The 21,450-nt window shown below is 38.5% G+C and overlaps 1 pseudogene; it reads left to right on the plus strand.

Annotated features, from left to right (window-relative positions):
• Nucleotides 1–21,102, plus strand: part of LOC143637799 (contactin-3-like) — a 36,878-nt pseudogene extending 15,776 nt beyond the window's left edge.
• Nucleotides 21,103–21,450: the final 348 nt, after the last annotated feature.

Raw genomic sequence — 21,450 nt, forward strand, 5'->3', positions numbered from 1 at the left:
GACTCTCCTCAGTGAAGGAGTTGGACTGAGACACAGTCCCACTATGGATAATTGCCCTGTATGAGCCATAATGGCAGAATCATATCCCCAATCTGGTTGTACCTTGTGAAATACTGGAGAAAAATGAAGGAGAGGTTACATAGAAGAGAACTGTGGGCTTATAAGCATTGTAGGGGTCTTGAAAGTTGATGGTAGTTAATGGAGAGCTTGAGGGCAAGGAGATGCTAATTTTTTTTCCATATCAATTTAAACTGACAAGGACTCATCCAGGTAAAAATATTCTATATGAAAATGGAATGGTATCTCTTAGCCATGTCAGGAAAGAGTATTTGGCTGAAGGACATTAAAGAATGCTAGTGGAAACTCATATTTTCTAGTTAAGGCTCTACCATTTTGGAATTAGACAGTTCTGCATTCAAAACTAGTAGGTTACTGTATAAGCTCCACAAGGGACAGGAACTCTGTGTGTTTGTTTAATGATATCTCCCAAGTTCACAGAGCAATATCGGGCACATGGGTGACATGCACAAACTATGTGTTGATGGAAAAAATGCAGTTTGGGCTTTGCTATCTCACTGCTGCATGTTCTTAAGCAAGTCATTAAAGCTCTCCAAGGCTCAGTTAGAATAGAGTAACAGTCGTCCATAACTCATAGCATCATTTGAGAATTGCAGCCATTGTTAAAACCACCCTGAGAGACTTGCAGCTTCTGCTTTTTTTCTGTTTATATATTGGGCTTCAGGGTGAGATTTCATTGAAAGAAAAAGAAAACTGAAAAGCAGCAAAGAGTAGAAGAATACTTTCTACTTTACACAAGGAAAATACACTCCCCGAGTGACTCTCATGCCTGTTGCCACTAGGGTCAGAGGCAAAAGATGAGAAGGAAATGGAACTTTTCTTGGTATCAATTATGGGTTAAAATGCATTTCATCTTGGGGCTGGGATTGTGGCTCAGCAGTAGAGCGCTCGCCTTGCACATGGGAGACCCTGGGTTCGACCCTCAGCACCACATAAAAATATATAAGTGAAATAAAGTTATTAAGTCCAACTACAACTAAAAAATAAATGCTTTTTTTTAAAAAAATGCATCATAACTTATCTATTTGTATAGAGAGTAGCAGACAAAATATTCAAATGTAACATGTATACTGTATTGAAAGGAAAAACAAGGATTAAAAATTTCTTCCCCAAGTGCTTGGTAGAATATATGAAAAGAAAGAGAAGCTAAGAGAAAGATGTACTAATTAGAAAAAAATCTCAAATAATTTATGTAATTCCACCAAGTTAAAAATATGTCTTTTGTTCGTTTCAGTAATGATTTAAAAATTAACCTAGAAAAATAAATGACTTAGCAGAGTATTTAATTATCAGTCCTGTGGCTAACTTTGTGGGTTGCAGTTTCCCCAGTTTGGCTTTAAAATCGTTAATATCTCCTACCTTTCTCTCATCTTGGCGTGAGTTGATCGTGTGCCTCGCAACATGCTGAGCACACATCATCATTAGCATCTAGACTAATTTTCTTTCTGATTTGACCAACCAGTAGTTGAGCTCATTTCCCTAGACTCCAATTTATTTCATCTGCTGTGCCTTTAAACTCAGGCTCAGATCTTTCCTGGTGCCCTTCTGGATAGGAATAAGAGAGGCAGACCCACAAAAGAGGATCCAGAGCCATTAAGTTCATGGAGAGTGGGCACCAAGAGGAGAGAGCGCTAGAGTTCCTGCCTGGAATATACCATGGCTTTAAAGTCCTTTTGTGCTTAGAAAAAATAAACTCTAGTTCACAATAATCTCTTCGCTGTTTCTATGAAGAACTCCAAGGTTCCAAACAAAAAGAAATGATAACAAGATGGAAAAGATAATTACTCTGATTGATCTATGTGAGGTACACGCAGGCATTAGAGTATTACGCTGCACTCCCTAAATATGTACCATTACTACATGCTAATAAAAGTAAACATTAAGAAAGAATAAACCTTGGGAAGAACAAATTTAATAAGCAAATGAAATAAGTCAACATTTGCAAAATAATAAGAGTTGAATATTTGGGGGGAACCGCATAGGATTATTTTTTATGTGTGACAGAGGAACTTAAGAAATGTAATATATCAGAATGCCAAACCAAACTTTCTAGATGCCTTCCTCCAGCCTCCTGTTCCCACAACTGTATGGAATGTGCACAGGGCCTGATATTTTAATCAGAGTAGAAAAAGATGTTAAATATTTGAGTACCTTTTTTTTTTCTTTTGAGGATATGAAAATTCCACTTGAAGAAAAGCTATGTGTCCGGGATCTCATCTCCTGCTGTCTTGCAGTGAATTCAATTCATTGTGGCATGAGTTGAATGTACATAGGAAAATTGGGTACAGACAGCTGAGATATTCTTACATCAATATCAAAAAAGTAAAATGTGTTTAGGTGAATAAAAGGCAGACTTTGGGAGGGACAGAGGCTTGGTGATACAGCAGGAATGGTTTCCAATACCATGGAGACAAGCAGAGAGGAGAGGGTCCAGTGTGTAGCAGGCTTCACTCTGTGTGGGGGATTCTGGGAATGACCCTCACTGCCCATGTGCTGCTGTGTTCTTTGTTAGAAGGTCCCTACTAAACCCTGGCACAGCACTATAAATGGTGGGGAGTAAACATCCCAGTCTCTCCTGAGTCCTGCTGATTAAACCCAAAGAGAAGTCAGAGGGCAAGGACATACACAATACCTCTCCCCGGGCTGAGAGCAGAGGAGGACAGACCTGGACTTATCTCCCTAAAAGACATTCAGATGCATTTCCCCCTCTGGCTTCTGCTGATTTAAATGTGCCCAATCTAATAGCTAAGTTAAAGTGTTCATCTCTCTAGAAATCTGTAAATATACATAAAATTATTTTAGTCTATTAAAAGAGTTTTTCCAACTTAACACCTGTTTCCTTCAAGCCTAAAAAAAGGTTCTACTTTTAAATACATTAGTTTTATAAGCTATATTTCATTTTATGTTTAAATTAAATGAAAGATCTGATGCAGTGATATTAAGGAGTACTTGGAGCAGGAACATTAGTTTTGGGAATAACCAAATTACTCACAGAAACTGAAATCATATTTTTAGTTTTGACATTCTTCAAGTTTGTCTCTGTTTATTTATCCAGAAAAAAATATATTGACTTGTGAACTGGTTTTATTTTTCTGAAGGAAAAAAAATACCATATTATCTCATCAGAAAATTGAATTACCAGTGTTTATAGATGCAGAAAATTTGAGAACTTGAATACTGAGTTTGGTAGATCTCCATGGTCAGAGGAAGGAAACATTTTTAAACTGTTAAGAGTGAAGCCGTTTAAGTCATTTAGTAATTCGACAATATGGAGGGTTCTATCCCTAGCCACCATTCATCCATAGGAGACATGGTCCAGGAACCCCAGTGGTTGCCTGAAACCACAAACAGTAAAGTTCAACTTGTAAATTTGGCACAATAAAGAGATTAATGGCAATAATTAATAATAAAATAGAACAATTATAACAATATACTATAATAAAGATTTTATGAAAGTAGTCTCTCAAAGTATCTTTGTGTATGTTGTTACCCTTCTTGCCTGTTTTTGAAAGAGGGCAGCTGAGACCACAGAGGGAAAACCCATGGATCAGGGGGACAGCTGTGTGTACAGGTCCGCTGTCAGCAGTAATGACCAGAACCTAGAGGCCCCTGCCCATCACGACCTGCATTATTGCTGTCTACTCTGTCAGGAAATGAGGTCCTTCCCTCCCAGGCCCCAGCCTCACCTGTAAACCCCAACTCAGGGGCTCAGGAACGGCTCAGAGGAGCAGACTGGATCCCTCAGATTCTTAGGGATGAAGCATGGTTGAGAACCTAAGGCTGTCTTAACCAACCTCTCCTGTGCCTTTTATTGTTCCCTCACTAAATTCAGAGTTTGCACCATGAAAATGCTCATATCTTCAGCTCTGGAAAGATCTCAGCCATTTTTTCCTCTGAGCGTTGCCTTTTCCTTTATCTCTCCTTTGGGAACTCTGTTTGGAACTTTGCATTCTGTTCTCAATGCCACAGCTTTGCTTTGGTAATTTTCATTTCTTTGCTCAGGCTATGTCCTGGGCTCATTAATTCACCCTTCCACTATTAGTCTATAGCTTTACTCTTATTACTGATTTCCTTAATTTTTTAATCATTGCATTTTTTCAGGTCTACAAGTCCTACTTATTGTTTTTCAAATTGGGCTGATCTTTTTTCTTTATCTCCTATTCTTACATAATAGATTCAATCTCTTGTCAAACAGACTTGGACATTTTAGGTATAGTTATTTTATAATCCATTACTCATCAGTGTATTTAGCTGCCCTGCCTCTAGTCGTATCTACACTGGCTTTTTTATTAACAGGGTGTGTCTTGTGTTTTATTAACAGGGTGTGTCTTGGTAATGTGCGTCTCTCTGATCATCCTTTGTAGATGCCACCTTCATATTCTGTCAACTTTATATTCACCCTTTTCTGCACAATTACATTTTCAAAGTTTGTTCCTCCAACATAGACATCTTTCCTTTCCCATCCCTGTATTGTGATTGTGCCCATAAAAATCCAAATTAGCATAGAAATATTCTCTTCTCTCAGTTGGAGTACTTTTATTATTTAAATCCAGAACACAACTGAGAGGAAAATGGGATATTTGTCTTTCTTATTTCTTTCTTAACTATTCCACCTTATTAAAAAAACGATCTAGCCCTATAGAAGCATTTTTGAACAAAATTTCTTGGAACATAATGGAATTCTTTCAGAAAATTGGCAATATTAGTGGCACGTCTCTGTTTCCTTATGTTTTAGTTACATGAATATTTATTCAGCTCTTTAAGGAAAGCTGTTTAAAAAGATTATATAATCAGTCTTCACTAACTAGTATCATGTTCAACTTTGTCACAATTTTTCTCTGTGTCTAAATGTTTCTAATACCTCTCAGCAACTAAGATCTAAAAATAAAGCTCTCCTTCTGATGCATGGAGATTGGTTAAAGTACTTTAAAACAGGCCGCTATCAAGAACTTTCAAGTACTTTCTATAAACGGATTTACAAAAAGAGATTCCACATTACCAATTATAAATTATTTTTATGTCTTCTTTAAATCAGCCTCCTAAGAACATTTTCTTAGGCAACTTGTGTTCAACCAGATTGATATGTCAGAAAAGGAACAACCCTGACACTGGAACCTGACAGGGGAGGGAAGATTGGGCGGTCCTGATTTTACCACCTGAATCCTCCCTGCTGCCGTCTTACAGTCATATTTATATGCTACCCCGTCTATGCTGTATCCCAAGATTCAGGTTTTGTGTCTGGTACATTTTATTATAATTATTGATCTGTATCATTCTTAGTTAATAACTAGACAATGCTCTTAGGAGCATGGAAATCTTCTTATCATTTACGGCTCATCTAGACCTAACAACACACAGTGTTTTCTCTTGGTGAGTCTACCATATATAAAAGCTTTTAGTATCCATTAACAGGCTATTTGGCTATGGCATTAGAAAAGAAACCATGTATCCTTTTCAATGCTACTTGTTTGGGCTCACATCCTCCCTTTGAGATTCTTATTAAAACTAATAACCCTTCTCTGAGAGAAATTCACATAAAGGCATCCATAGATCAGCATTTTGTGTGAATATAAGGGTACATATCCTTCCATGTGCACATACATAGGGATATTTTTATCTAGCACAATATATAATTTGCTTTCACTTATCATTTAGGGCCTTAACACTCACCCAGTGGTGTTTTAAGAGAGAATAAGTTGTAGTGTGTTTTGTACAGAGGATTGACACTTGTAATCAGCTGTGGCCCATAAGCACATTTTGTTTGATCAACACAGTATTGGTTTTGAGTCAACCCTAAATTTAGGACATTTTACATGAAAATTAGAACTCTGCTTTTTTAAAATTAATTAATTAATTAATTAAATAGAAAGTCTATCCTCCTCCAATCAGGCAAAGCTGAGTAGCTCCATTATTAAAAATCTGCTCTGTCCTATGTCCAGCTTCCCAGTCCCTTAAGCCTTCTTTCCTTTCCTTTTTCTTTCTTCTTTTTTTCCTTTTTGGCCACTGAGCTATGTTCTTAGTCTTTAAGTTTTTGTTTTTGTTTCTTGTGGTCACAAGCCTTTACCATTTCCAACATTCTGTGCACTCAGAAGCAATTATTGCCAGTTTCATTGAGCTCAAATTGCTTTTTAGTTGTATAAGTTATAATAATTATTTCCTATTTTTATATTTTGCCTTCAACAGTAAAACATAAAGGCCAGAACAAGGTGGCCACATACTGCAATGAAGAGAGTAGAGCTGGGCATGGTGGGCACACCTGTAGTCCCAGCAGCTCGGGAGGCTGAGGCAGGAGGATCGCCAGTTCAGAGCCAGACTTAGGGACCACAAGGAACGTGGCAACTTACTGAGACCCGGTCTCTAAATAAAATACAAAATAGGGCTTGGGATGTGGCTCACTGGTTGAGTGTCCCTGAGTTCAATTCCCAACACCAAAAAGAAGAAGAAGAAGAAGAAGAAGAAGAAGGAGGAGGAGGAGGAGGAGGAGGAGGAGGAGGAGGAAGAGGAGGAGAAGGAGAAGGAGAAGAAGAAAGAACGAGCGAACAGAGATTGTCTATATTTATAAAAGTAAGAAATATGCTTAAGCCCTTGTGAGAACCTAGTAGATCTGCTGTTGTATTTACTATGTGGCCCCTGCTTTAGATCAGCAGATAGTAATACCAGGTCTTATCTACACAAAGAATATGTAAACTTTCCTAAATCATTTATTTGCATAAATTTTTGTATTTACTTTGTTTACTTATAGACAATCTGTATGTTCAAAAAAAGAAAGCATACAAAATTTTATAGTAAAATACTTTATAATGTGAATTGTAAGTACTTAAGAATGTATTTTTATTTTATTCTCTACCTTTTTCCTCCCTTCAGCAAATATTCTCTTATATTCATATTTTTTCACCATATGTTTATATATCTTTCTCTTAATTAATTAATTTATTTTAATCAGGTATAAATGACAGCAAAAGGCATTTTGATTCATTGTTCACAATTGCAGCACAACTTTTCATTTCTCTGGTTGTACACCATGTAGCATCACATCATATGTGCAGTCGTACATGTACCTAGGTTAATGATGTCCATCTCATTCCACCATCTTTCCTGCCCCCATGCACCATCCCTACCCTCTCTCCCCTTTGCAGGACCAAAGTTCCTCCATTTTTCCCATGCCTCCCCCTCCCTGTTATGGATCAGAATCCACTTATTAGAACATTTACCCTTAGCTTTTGGGGATTGGCTTACCTCACTTAGCATGATATTCTCCAACTCCACCCAGTTACCTGCAAATGCCACAATTTTATTCTCTGTTAATGTTGTGTAATATTCCATTGGGTATATATACCACAGTTTCTTTATTCATTCATATATTGAAGGGAATCTGGTTTGGTTTCACAATTTAGCTATTGTGAATTGTGCTGCTATAAACATTGATATGGCTGTGTCCCTATAGTATGCTGTTTTTAAGTCCTTTGGGTATAAACCAAGGAGTGGGATAGTTGGGTCAAATGGTGGTTTCATTCCACATTTTCTAAGGAATCTCCATACTGCTTTCCAGATGGGTTGCACCAACTTGTAGTCCCACCAGCAATGTATGAGTGTGCCTTTTCCCCCACATCCTTGCCAACACTATTGTTTTCTGTATTCTTAATAGCTGCCATTCTGACTGGAGTAAGATGAAATCTTAGAGTAGTTTTGATTTGCATTTCTCTAATTACAAGACATGTTGAACATTTTTTCCTATATTTGTTGATTGAATGTATATCTTCTTCTGAGAAGTGTCTATTCAGGTCCTTAGCCCATTTATTGATTGGTTGGTTGGTTGGTGTTAAGTATTTTGAGTTCTTTATATGTCCTGGTATGTCTAAGATCACTTTGCCTGGCCCAGGATAATGAAATATATGAAAAATATTTTAATGCCCATTCCTATTGAAAATCAGCCCTTTTAACTGCTTTTACTCCCTCTGGTGCAGCTCTGTGTGCACTGTTAGTCACCTGACAGTGGCTGGCACTGCAGGACAGTCAATCTAATAATGTTTTCCTCTGACAGTTCACTTTCTTCCAGGAAGGAACCTCAGCTGTCCATAGAGTTCGTGCCTTTCTGCCAGTGTTCTGGACTTGACCTTGGGCTCAGTTGGTTAAGAGTTGAGAAGGCAGGCAGATTTCCCCTTCCTTCTCCCACTGTGATATTGTAGTCTTATCATGCTCAACACTCTAAATTTATCTGCTCTGTCTGTGTACATGTTTGTCCTTATTCTCCTCCTAGGGTTCCTTTCCTGTGTGTACACTGCTGTGCCACAGAGCCTAATGCAGCACCTGGCACACAGTAGATCCTCTGGAAGTATTTGTCAAATAAAGAAGAAAGTAAATCGCAGTCCTCATTTTAATGAAAACCACAGAATGAGGAAGGTGGTGCTTTGTCCAGCCTTCTCATCTGGTGCATCTTCCTCACCAGGTGCGGTACTGGGTCAGTGTGGAAGAGCAGGAGTCCTCAAGCAAGGTGAGAGTGGCCGGAAACAAGACCTCAGCCAGGCTCCGGGGACTGAAGAGCAACCTTGCCTATTACGCGGCTGTCCGGGCATACAACAGTGCAGGCACCGGCCCCTTCAGTGCCACAGTTAACGCGACCACCAAGAAAACCCGTATGTATTTTCCCACCTTTTGAATATCTAGGAAAATAGTCTGTATTAAAAATGATGGCATCCTTCAACATTTTCAGTGGACTAGTCAGGTCATTAATCCCACTGAGTGATATAAACCTGGTCCAAACCCTTACTCAAGCCCCACATAGTCTAGTCTTCATGATAGCCCTAAATATTTAAGTGGAGGCTCCATATGAAAATGAATAAGCACCTTTTGATAAATCTTATGGTGCACTGTTATTTTTAAATGGGATGCATTTCAATGGGTTCATTTCCATTAAATTTTAGTTCCCCCAAATCTTGGGTGTTATTGATAAGCAGAAATAAGTTTAATAGCAACGACTTGGAAGTGGTATTTTTTTTTCGCTCTTTAATTTTCTTTCTCACGTTATTCAAAAGATGGCAATATACTTTAACAGGTAATGCTCAGAGATTCTGGTGCACACGTAGATATTGATACTTTGAAAACTGAAGCAGAGATAGATGTGTCACCTTCAAAGCTGAGTTTCTGTTGACTGTGTGTTCACAGGTAAAACTCACCTGCAGTAATGAGCAGTTATGATTTAAGTAGCCTATGAGAAATCATCAGTTTACATTTTGGAGTGTTCCACGGAAATTTCAGTTGAAATGTTCTCATGATGCCCAGCTGATCGTGGTGTCTCATTGCTGCTCTATCACAGCACACCCATCTGAGTTGTGCTGTTTATTCTTTTATAGCCAAAAATGACTGAGAGCATTCATGAGCCAAGCCATCCATGTTCAGTTCCTTCTTATTTTCGTTTTACAGGTGATAAGAAAGGGGAGCGAAGAAATTAGGGGATTTTAGCACATTAATATTTTTGCTTGCAGAAAACCATTTCCTTAATTTAATTTTCAAAATTTACTCTAGTAAATTTATCTGCTTAATTGATTTTACAAAGGAGTGAGGCAGTGATTATGTTTTGTCACCAATTTCATTAGTCCACTCCTGCGTTCATATGTTATTTCCAAATTTATTTGAAAGCATACATTTACTGGCTAAAATGTCTAACAACTTTAATTACATGAAGTTGGATATAATGGGCCAGCATTGTTATTGATAGTTTAAAATATATATAAACATAATCCTACTGCTTTAGATGTTAATTGATAAGCATCAATTTTATCAGGGAAGTTTGCACATTTATCTTTGCATTATGTATAAGGGGGGAAAGAGCATGGCTAGTAGCTTACCAGCATAATGAATATCACAGAGCAAAAGTTTAGCAACAAAACATTTTAGTACCTTCACAAGCAGCAGCTCCTATGGCAGTTGAACATTATCCTTGCCTGATCATGAGGGAAGGCTAACCAATATCATGCATATCATGTGGCTGCTCTTAGAAAAAAGGAGAAGATTGGCTTGGAAATACGTACACTGAAAACGTTCTGTATTTACAACTTTTTACTAAATATGTTTGTCTTTCCCAGTAACAGTTCTGAATTAGTAAAACATATAAATACACCATTATTTATATATTGAAATTCTGATTGTGAAGATGTATGCAGACAGCTTTGTTGAGCTCTTTCTTCAGACTTGATAATCGATGTGATTACTCATTGGGAAATATGGTCGCACAAGATGGTTTAATGTCATGATGGAATTGGTGAAAAACAGTGAATTGGGAAGACAGTTCACAAAGGAAGAGGCCGATTATAAGTTAGTGAGAATGTAACAATAACATACAATGAATGAAGTAAAATTGCAAGAAGAAAAAAACCTTTTATAATTTAGATATAGCATATAAATAACCAATTTAAAGTACAAATTTGTCCATAACAGTGATAATGATAATTATACTATGAATGACTAATACTTAGTGAGCAATTTCCAGTCACAGTTCCAAGTACTTTTCCTGTATTGATTCTTAATTCTCACAGCGACTGCATGGCCTGGAAGTGGTGAGGATCCTCACTCTAGAGATGAAAGGGCTGTGGCACATAGGGCTAGATGACTTTACAGAAAAAGCAGAGAACGTGGCAGGACAGCCATACAGACCCAGAAATGCTCTTAAGCACTCCTCTAACCATATGATTAAAATATTCATGACTCATGTGGTGCTAGTATCTATTTTGAGTTTGCTCTGTGCTTAGGAGCTGGGTAAGGTAATCACAGATAGACAGGGTTTCTGTGCTGATAGATCAGTCCTCTGATGGGAATTTCAACAACTGAATAAAATCTCTTCAAAATTATGCCCTCCTGGTGCTTCAATTTGCCTACACTCTACATGGTGACCTGCAGATGTTATTAAGGAAAAGTTTGCTACAATGTGTGGGAAATCCATAAAAGATCATTAAAACCCCTGGGCATATTAAATGGTACATTTAATTTTTAAATTTTATGTTAACAATTGTTCAAACATGTGCCAAAGTAGAAGTAAAACTGACTCTTTTAAAACTATTCCTACTAATCATCCTAACCTTTGACAGGGTCCAGCTCTGAATCCTGTTTAAGAATTATAGTAATGCGCTTGTGAATATTACTAGGAAGAAAATGATCTGTATCCCTGGTGCATAAAGAACTAAGATGGCATTTGTTTTTTACGTGCTCTCTTTCTCACCCTTCGATATGTCACCCTTGAAGGGAAAGAGTCCTTCCAAACTCACTCACCAGTCCAAACCTAGCACTCATTATCTGTGGAAAGGCTGGCTGAGTGGATGAATCCTCAAAACCTAGGTCAACCTGGAAGTACTACCATTAATCGGGTGAGCTTCTTCTTGTCGGCACGTTGCAAATTCGGAACACACACTGCAGCCTTTTACCACCTTGCTTCCAAGGTGCGACTATCACCTACTCAGAATCCTGGAATTCTATATGCAAGGCTTATATCAGCACAGAGCATAGGTGATATTTCTGATTAATGTAAAATAACACAAGGATTCTCAAGGATAGTACTGTAGCTTCCATTAAACACTTAATTTTTTTGATAGCCAAATACTTGGGCTTTTTAAAAGCATTTTTAAGTTAACATTGATTAGCCTCTTGAAGTAATCTAAGTTGTGTTTCTGTCACATGCAACCCAGAGAGTGAGCTCTTGACAACATCATCGTCAGTGAGGCTGATGAGGAATAGTGGCAGATGGCTTCAAAATGGAGAAATGTCGTTACTTTCTAAAAGGAGACTTTGTCAGAGTTTTACATCCAGAATTCACAAGAAAGAATCTGTAGGACCAATATTTTGCTTTGCATAACCGAAAATTCAAGAGGTAACTGTGGTTGTCAGTGTGGATGGATCCAGGCCCTTGACATCCTCAAGAATTATCTAATAAGAACTCAAATTAAACATTTCTTAAATTGAGCTCTCGATTGCACTCCCAGCCATTACAAACCTGTATCTTCTACAATTTCAGCAAAAGCAACCCCCATTATTTCAGTCCCTTGGGCCAGTGGATCCCAGTCGTCATTAACGCTCTTTCTCTCATACCCTACAATGGATGCAGTATCTGACTTTAAATTTGCTGAGAATCTACCACTTACTGCATTAACCCTAGAACACACTACCCCATCTCTCCCATGGATCAGGGTATTGGCCTTTACTGTCGAGATGTTCTGCCCTGGGTCAGAGTGATCCTAAAGGTGTCACACTGTTGCTCAGACCTCTCCAGTCCCTTTCCATCCACTCATTTATTTTTTTTATTGGTTATTCAAAACATTACAAAGATTGCCACTCTTTATATAAATCCTTAAAATACCCAAAAAGGTCTTCTACAATCTATCCCCACTTCCTGTTCCTGCTCATTTTCTCCTGAGCTGACTTGCCATTTCACTTTTCCTGTGGGGCCTTGACCTTTGCTGTCCAGATGGCCAGGAGACACTCCTGCCTCTCTTAGGCCCTCCCTGCAGTATGTCCTCAGTTCCCCCTGAGTCCATGTTTAATCAGCAGCCCTGCGTCTCCTGATATCCCCTTATCCTGCTATGTTCTGGGGCACCACTTAGAGCCACGTGCATACCACATCTTGCATGTGGTCATCTGATTGCTGCCCCCACTCCTTGCTGGAGTCTCATCTCTTTGAGGCATAGACATTGTCAGGTTTGATCATTATTTAACTCCTGAGTTCTCCCAAGTAATCAGAGCTGTTGCCCAATGAGTATCTGTTCAACAGTGACTCTCTCCAGGTCTGTTTCTCTTCCTGGTGGAATTGGTTTAGTTTAGTTCCCTCTTCAGGGTAGCAATATTCCTACCAGAATGTTAAGGACTGTTTTCTATCATCCGAACACTCTGGGGAGAGTGGGCATCTTAGTTTCTGAGTTTTGGATGAGTCATAAAGTAGATGTTTCTGTTTCAAAACATGGTGTCCATTTCCTGTGATCCAAAGATTTAAGTCCATTTATAATACTTGAAGTGATTCTGAAATGAATCTTTCTCCCTGTTGGACAGAAAGTAGCTTTTGATTACTTGATTTCTGCCCAGTGCCACATTTTTGGGCAGCTTGCTTACTAATGTTGATGATCATCTCAATGGAAGTCCGTGCCGAGTGTATTTTTCAGCTACTGCTGACAGCATTCCCTTTCATGAAAGTCATCTTATTACCATCAGGTGTCCAAGAGAAGGAGCTGAGAAACATACTGAGTTCTGTATAATTAATCTCTGCAAGCATATGTTCTTGAAATCCCATATTTTTAAAGGAAATGCCAGGTACAGTCACCAGTATGGAGACATTATCCCTGAAAACTCCACACAACAATGTTCTTCAGATGAACAACCTCTATTTTTTATTAAATGGAGGAAAACATATTTACTATAGAAAATTTGCGGGGGGGAGGGGGAGAAAATAAAATCACCCACAATACTATCCTGTCGTGCAGAAATAAGATCATTAAAATAATTTGTCTTTTCCTCCCAGACTTGTGTTCCATGGATTATTTCTCTTACATAAAACATGTCTTGAAGGTTATGCTGTGTATTTAGTTATCTCTGTATCATAGTACTATATCTTATTCTTTTGTGATAACACCCCACAAATTATTTAGTCATTTTCCTATTGTAGGAATGTCTTATATTCCTCACTTTATTCGGTCTTAGAAATATCATAGTGGCCACTTTTTGCATGCTGAGTTTACAGAATAAGTAAATTGATAGGGCTGATATTGAGGAGTGACAGAGGGCCTAAGAAAAACCCTCCAAGATAAAACTATTTTGTTATGTAACATTTAAAAGTATCCACATAATCTTATAGCCTGCCACTCAGTGTTATTCTACAAATCTTAGGAGATGCTGCCTTTATACAAAATAAATTCATTTGTTGCCACGTTTTCTGTCTTAGCATACTGCAATAATAGAAATTGAACTGACAGAGGAAAAAATCTATAGGATATGATTGTTGATAAATAATTTCCAAAAATATTCAAAATGCAGACCACACATCAAGTTAGGCCCCAAAACATTTGAAATTGAGTCAGCCTATTCTGGGTTGTGTTTCTGCACAGAACAGTAAAATGAGAAGTCCTAGGAGAGATGCGCTGTCGAGATCCCCTGCTCATTCCCACTTCACACCTGCTCTGTGCCTTTGAAGTTCACAGTGCGCCTTCAAAGCTCTATAGCCTACTGGCCATATCAGTCACATAGGGCCAGTTCAGTGCAGTTCCACAGGTCCCCACTCCTCAATGGCTTACAACTAAAAGAGTGTCTCTTTCCTACTAGTCACCAAATGTTGATCATGAGTGAGATTCAGACCTGATCTGTTCCATCTTTACTCCATGGCCAAGACTTTAGGAACAGCCACTCTCACTGATGTGCTGGTCTCATGGCAGAAAGAAGAAAGGCCAGTTCAGTTCCCAGCACTAAGAAAAAAAAAAAAAAAACAGAAGAAAGGCCAGCCACGCCCTTCCATTTTTCCTAAAAACTCCCTCATTGAAACCACCTGTTTCTTATTTGCTCTTATTTCACTGGTGAAAGCATATCCAGTAATGAAGCCTGAAGTCCCCATGATGCCAAGGAACAGGGTGGTGCGTCCTCTCCCCAGAGAGGGCAGCAGGAGCCTCACAGCCCCACCTAGTGCCAGGTAGAAAAGTATAAGGTCATCAGGGTCCAGAATTAAACAGAGCTGTTTTGAATCCACATAACACCCCTTCCTAGTTAACTATCTTAGGATTGTGTTAAAATTTTTAATTGTACTGAATTATATTCATAAGTTGGAATTTACCATCTTGGCCATTTTTTAATGCACATTTGCAATAGGGTTAAAATAAGGTTAAGGGCACTGATGCAGCTGTGTGAGATGGTCAAGACCTTCTCCACTGCACAGAACTGAAGCTCTCCATCCATGAGACCAGGTCCCATTCCCCTCCCCAGCTCCAGGCAACTGCCATCCTACTTTCCATCTCTGAATTTTACTATTCCATGTTATCACATATAAACAGAACCACACAGTATTTCTTTGTATGATTGGCTTATCTCATCTAGCATAATGTCTTCCAGGTCCATCCATGTAATAGCACATGTCATGATGTCATTCCTTTTGTTTTATTTTTGTTTTTTTTGGTACCAGGGATTGAACCCTGGGGCATTTAACCACTGAGCAACATCCCCAACCCTTCCTACTTTTTGTTTGTTTGTTTGTTTTTTGAGACTGGTTCTCAATAGGTTGCTTATAGCCTTGTTGGGTTGCTGAGATTGACTTTGAATCTTCTGTCCTCCTTTCTCAGCCTCTAAAACCACTGGGATTACGGGCATGGGCCACCATGCCTAGATCTTCATTCTTTTTAAAGGCATATGCAAATAGCCCCCTTTTGTTTATCCATTCATGTGCTGATAGATTGTGAAAATGATTGTGTTAACCTTTTCATTGTTGTAAATGAACATGAGTGACAAGTATGCATCTTTGTTTATTAACTCTGAGTTTTTCAAATAGGCACCGTGACAATGCAGGGAATTTTTAAAAAGAATATTCTGGAATTTCTCACACATTATGGACATTTACTATGCATTTGTTACTAGCAACAATAGAACCTTGAAAATGGAAGAAAGTTCATCTGGCCCAGAATCTCCCAGATAGTGTCATTCTTCCCTGTCATAATAAGGCAGATGATTATTCATGTGATTGTAAAATTCTAAGTGAAATATTAGTTTAATTTACTTTAAATACTATCAAACAATGTAATTAGCACATCCAGCTCATTATTATGTGAATGTTAATGTTTAGAATGTGGCTGAAATAAATGTTTATGCTTTTAAACAAGTGCGTTTTTCAAAAATAGCAAAATGATCAAAATGGAACATGTCTCTCTGGTGCTCAGGAAACACTGACATGATTTGAAAAGAGCTTTGAAACCCTCTGTTTTTCCTCTTTCATTTTTCAGATTTTTTTTTTCTTTTTGTCATTTCAAAGAGTATTCATTTCAGGCTGAACTCATTCAAGTCATCTATTTTGGGACTCACACAAGACAAATCCCAATTTTCAGTCCTATGTTCTGCCAGCCTGCTGTTGGGGGTCAGTGTATTTACCCAAAATTACTCAAACTTTCTATAACTTGTAAGCACCCATATTTTGGTAGGCCAAACCATGCTGAATGAAGGATGTTTTCTGAGCTCCATCAAATCAAGCTGTCCTTTTATGGTGCTGTCAGCCACAGGGAATCACAGGCGCTGGGAAAGTGTTCTAACAAGTGTGGGTTCATAGCATCTGGACTGGGCAACCAAATCTCTAGTATTTCAGTCCTAAGCAATTGCCCATATACATTCTTACAGATGTCTTATCACAGCATTGCAGTGTAGACAATCTGAGCTGATCTGTTAGTATCACATCACAAAAATTTAAAGGCAACAGAACAGTGTTAAAGAGGACACAATCAACCAAAGAACCCACCAGGAGGACAGTCTTGAACGGTGTTATTAGCCACATAACTGCACATGAGAGCTTTTTCCATCTGTAAGTCCAGCTGTATTTCCATCCTGGCGTGAGTCAATGATGTTTAGAAATTCCTCTGGAGAGGTAATTGTTTATATCACTTTCCCATTACAAATTCAGTTAACCAAATCACATTCTGTGCTTAAATCCACAAGAATAAGATATTTCAGCATGTTTTGGGCAGTTGTGATGCTGTTGAAAAATGAGTAATATGTTTGCTGTTTTGCAATTGACAAGGAACTGAATCCCTAATGTCCCATCCATCCATATTAGGGAGTGCTTCTGACCACGTCCACCCGAGTCCCCCAGAACCAGTTTCCTCTCCAGGTTGCTAAGCTGTGGGTCCATGTTTATAAATCTATGAGAGTTTCATTAATCCTCTAATGGAATTCTCATTAAATTTTTAGTGTTTTGCCTTATTTTTCTCAAAAATTGATTTGAACTCAGAAAAAAGACTTTAAAATATGGATTCTCTGTGGCAATTTTTCACATGTGTAGCTATTACTTCACGAGAATAAATCTTATTTTTGAGTGCCTCTCATTTTGCCCATCTCATCTTACAACACTGGCTTGAAAATCATCCACACTTCATTTCATGTGACTTTAATCTGCTCCTTTGGCAATTTCTCTCAGCCTCTCTGTGTGTCAAAACAAGTCCAAATGCCTGCCTTTCCTGGTTCACCCTCAAGCATCCCTCTAGTGGTGGATAAAGGAACTTGTGTATCTGTATTGTCAGTTTGTCTTCTGGGGGACTTGAAGTGCATTAAATCCTTAAAGTATGTGTTGAGCCAAGTGTGGTGGCACAAGCCTGTAGTCCCAGCAGCTTGGGAGGCTGCAGCAGGGGGATTGCAAGTTCAAAGTCTGAGCATCTTAGAGAGGTTCTAAGCGAGTCTCAAGATAAAACATAAAATCAAGAGATGGGGATATGGCTCATTGGTGAAGCGCCCCTGGGTTCAACCCCTGGCCCCAAAAAATTAAAGTAAAATAAATTATGTGTTGAATATGATAACATGCAATTTCTCACAGTTTAATTGAAATGCCCCCTTTAAAGGAAGTTTTTCTATTCTGTTAATTTTTCTTTTTCCTGATTCCATCTACATACCATGCCTTACCAGAGAGTCCCTGCAGTCGCCTCGGTGCTCAGCAGGTATCTGCTCATGTAAAACAGTACTCCATGCTCAAATCAGTTTTAATTTCTCCTTTTTGCATTGCAAGCTCCCAGTCAGCCTCCTGGGAATGTGGTTTGGAATGCTACAGACACTAAAGTGTTACTTAATTGGGAACAAGTAAAAGCAATGGAGAATGAATCAGAAGTAACAGGCTATAAAGTAAGTTGAATCATTTGCAACACTGTATTTTCCCTTTTTCACTTATACTTTGCAAATCTTTAAAAATTTTGATGATATTATTTCAGTAATCCAATTTTGACATAAACATCAAGTTTTTCATAAAAGGGTATACTACCAAACTCTCTGAATTGTTAAATACAGATTTACATGAAATAATGCTGCTCACATGGGAATTGTGGACACGATGTTTGTGCATTGTGTTAATCAGCTTTCTATATTTCTAACAAGCTCCTCCAGGGGAGAAAGCTGCTCTTCCCCACCTCCTTGATTTTGAGAGCATAATGATCCTAGTGTCTGCTAATCCATAATCCAGGACCTATGCATGGAGCTGGGAATGTGTTTTTGTATTCTGATGTGGACAGAATGACAAAATAATTTCAGAGCAACGAGAGTATGTGAAGAAAGTAAAAGAAGGTAATGTAAGAATGAAGTGTATTTGTTCGTGCGTTTTAGGTATTCTATAGGACTAGCAGTCAAAATAGCGTGCAAGTGCTGTACACAAACAAAACTTCAGCTGAACTTGTGCTGCCCTTTCAAGAGGACTACATTATGAAGTCAAGGCTACCACAGATGGAGGGGATGGCACCAGCAGTGAGCAGATCAGGATTCCAAGAATAACCAGTAAGTTGGTTGGACTCAGCTTCCCCTTGACCTGCGTCAGTGTTGTTAGCCACCAGGAGCCCATCAGCCACTGCCCCTCCCTCCACCCACCCTTTCCTCCCAGCATGCCCTTCATGTGAACACAAGGTGATTTTGCAACATGAGCAAGTAAAACCAGGAAGAAAAACTCTAGAGTGGTGCAGAACAGGGAAAAATATGAGCACAGAAAGGAAAGACATGGAAAAGTAGTTTAAAACCCCATTCATTTGAATTATTTCCCTTATTTATTGCACCTATAGATTGCCTAGAATAGAATTCCCAAAGCAGTTCTCATGGGCAAGCCTGAACCCATGCCCTGTTTTTAAGACCTCTGATATTCCAGTTGTATGCCTCCTAAAAACTATATATGGATCTTATCAATTCTTTCAGTAGGAAAATCAGCATTGGCAAAGTCATGAAACTTTTACACGTGGCACACAAAAAAAGATGACATTTTTAAAGAAATGTGTTCCAAGTTTCAGAGGAATTTCATGCTCTTTCCTCTTAAAATCCTAATGAAAGCTATTTCACCATTGAAAGTACACTTTTAGGGGGCTGGGGTTGTGGTTCAGTGGAAAAGAACTTGCCTGACATGTGTTGAGGCACTGGGTTCCATTCTCAGCACTGTAGATAGATAGATAGATAGATAGATAGATAGATAGATAGATAGATAATAGATAGATAGATAGATAGATAGAAAGAATGAATAAAGGTTCATTGACTACTAAAAATATTTTTAAAAAAATAAAGAAAGTAGACTTTTAGAGTGAAGAGGAACAAACCTCAGCATACATATTTTTATCAGTGACCATGGAAGAGAACTTGTATCTTCACTTTGAAATCCTGTGTCTGGAGTTTTCAGGCCTCAATTTAAGTAACACGGAGCCTACTCTGTCTTCATAGTCTATTCTACAATCCTCAGTGACGTAGATAACTTTGTTCCCTGTTTTCATTTATCGACTGTGGTTTAGTCTATATAGTAGCAGGTGACCAAGACTGAAGCAAGTTTCTTTAATCTTGAAAAAGAAAATGACTGAAGAAAATGGGAGAGACCAACCCTTGCAGGAATTCTCTCTTTCTATGAAATCATAACCTGCCACACTTGAAGTAAAAGTAATAAGAAAATGGGGGCTACCTGTCTGTAAATAAGTATGTAAACAACTATTTCAGACTGCAGAGATTTGTACATCTGTGTGTGCTTCAGGAGACCCAAACAGGATCAGGTTGCTAACTGTTATCTGCTGAGGCTTTACAGTAGGGAATGGTCCTTGCTTCTTGCATTGTGCAGGGTGTCAGAGTTAGCATAACAGCGTGGACAGAGGGGCACTGTTCAAAGAAGCAGCTTCTGTGCTTTTGCGGGGACAGACGCCACCGTGGCATTTTCAGGCTGCTGAGTCAAGAGCAGCCTTTTCGTCTGATGTCTGTGGACTTGCTGAGCTTGCACAGACCAGTGCCTGCACGAGGCCGTCTCTGAAAATGGAGCTTTCATCGATTGCATTTTAAAAGATGATGTCTTGTATTAAGTACGATAATTCATCTGCATAAAATAGAAACAAGTAGATTTTCCAGACATTCATCCAATGACGTTTTCTTTCATTAAACCATCAAGTTATCTGAAATTGTTTGTGACCAGGTATCATTAATGGCAAAATGACTGACTTGGATTTTTTTCAATTTCAATTAAAGTTAAATAATACTAGATAAACAAAGCTTAGATTCATTTAAGAAATCCTAAACACGTCGGTATTTTTATGGATACCCTTGGTAACACCTATGTATTACACTGATCGATAAAATAAGGACTTGTAGTCCCAGGTTAGGTTCATGCCATGATTTGATTTTGACAGGAAACCCATCACTTTTGTCTGCGTCTTAGTCCTTCAGAATGCTGTAAGAATACACCCTGGACAGGGTGTCTTATAACTACAGAAATTTAACTTTTCACAGTTCTGGAGACTGGGAACTCTTATATTAAGATGCAGCTAGTTCTGTGTCAGTTGTCAAAAGCTCATTTCCTAATGTCACAACACTGGAGCTAGGATGTCAATGTGTGATTTTCAGGAGACATATGCATGCATTCTCTACCACTCTGACTACCTGTTAATACAGTCCTCCTTTATTTTTTTATTTATTCTAATGAGGTCTATATGACAGGAGAATGCAATTTGATCCATTGTATACAATCGCAGCACAACTTTTCATTTCTCCAGTTGTACAGGATGTAGCATCTCACCATATGTGCAGTAATACATGTACCTAGGGTAATGATGTCCATCTCATTCTGCCATCTTTCCTGCCCCCATGCACCATCCCTACCCTCCCTCCCCTTGGCCCAATCACAGTTCGACCATTTTTCCCATGCCCCCCCCACTATGGATCAGCATCTACTTATCAGAGGTATAGTCCTTCTTAATGAGCTGTTTATCATCTTTGACAGATATGGATGCAAGAGGATCCACATCAGCCATCTCGAATGTTCACCCCGTGTCAAGTTATATACCTATGGTACTATTTTTCCTTGTAAATGCCCTATGGTGATATTTATTCTTTTTTATTATTTACTGGAAAGTTCATTGGTTACCATAATAAGTGCTTTCATGAAACACAGTGATTATGCATGGTTTTTTTTCCAACTTTGTGTTTTTAACTTTCTACTTCATTATAGGTAAAATAAGAGTATAATAAAACAACAGTAAATCCTTTTAGAGGAATCTGAAATGCCTTAATATTTACTTGATAAACCAAAGGAATTTACATGTTACATACTGCAAACTTTTGATACAAATGTTCTTAAGCTATGAGTTTAAGCACTGCCTATGGAGAAAAACCTCCACCCCGACATACACACACACACACACACACACACACACACACACACACAGAGTT

The sequence above is a fragment of the Callospermophilus lateralis genome, unplaced genomic scaffold (assembly GCF_048772815.1).
Source record: "Callospermophilus lateralis isolate mCalLat2 unplaced genomic scaffold, mCalLat2.hap1 Scaffold_190, whole genome shotgun sequence".
Lineage (NCBI taxonomy): Eukaryota > Metazoa > Chordata > Mammalia > Rodentia > Sciuridae > Callospermophilus > Callospermophilus lateralis.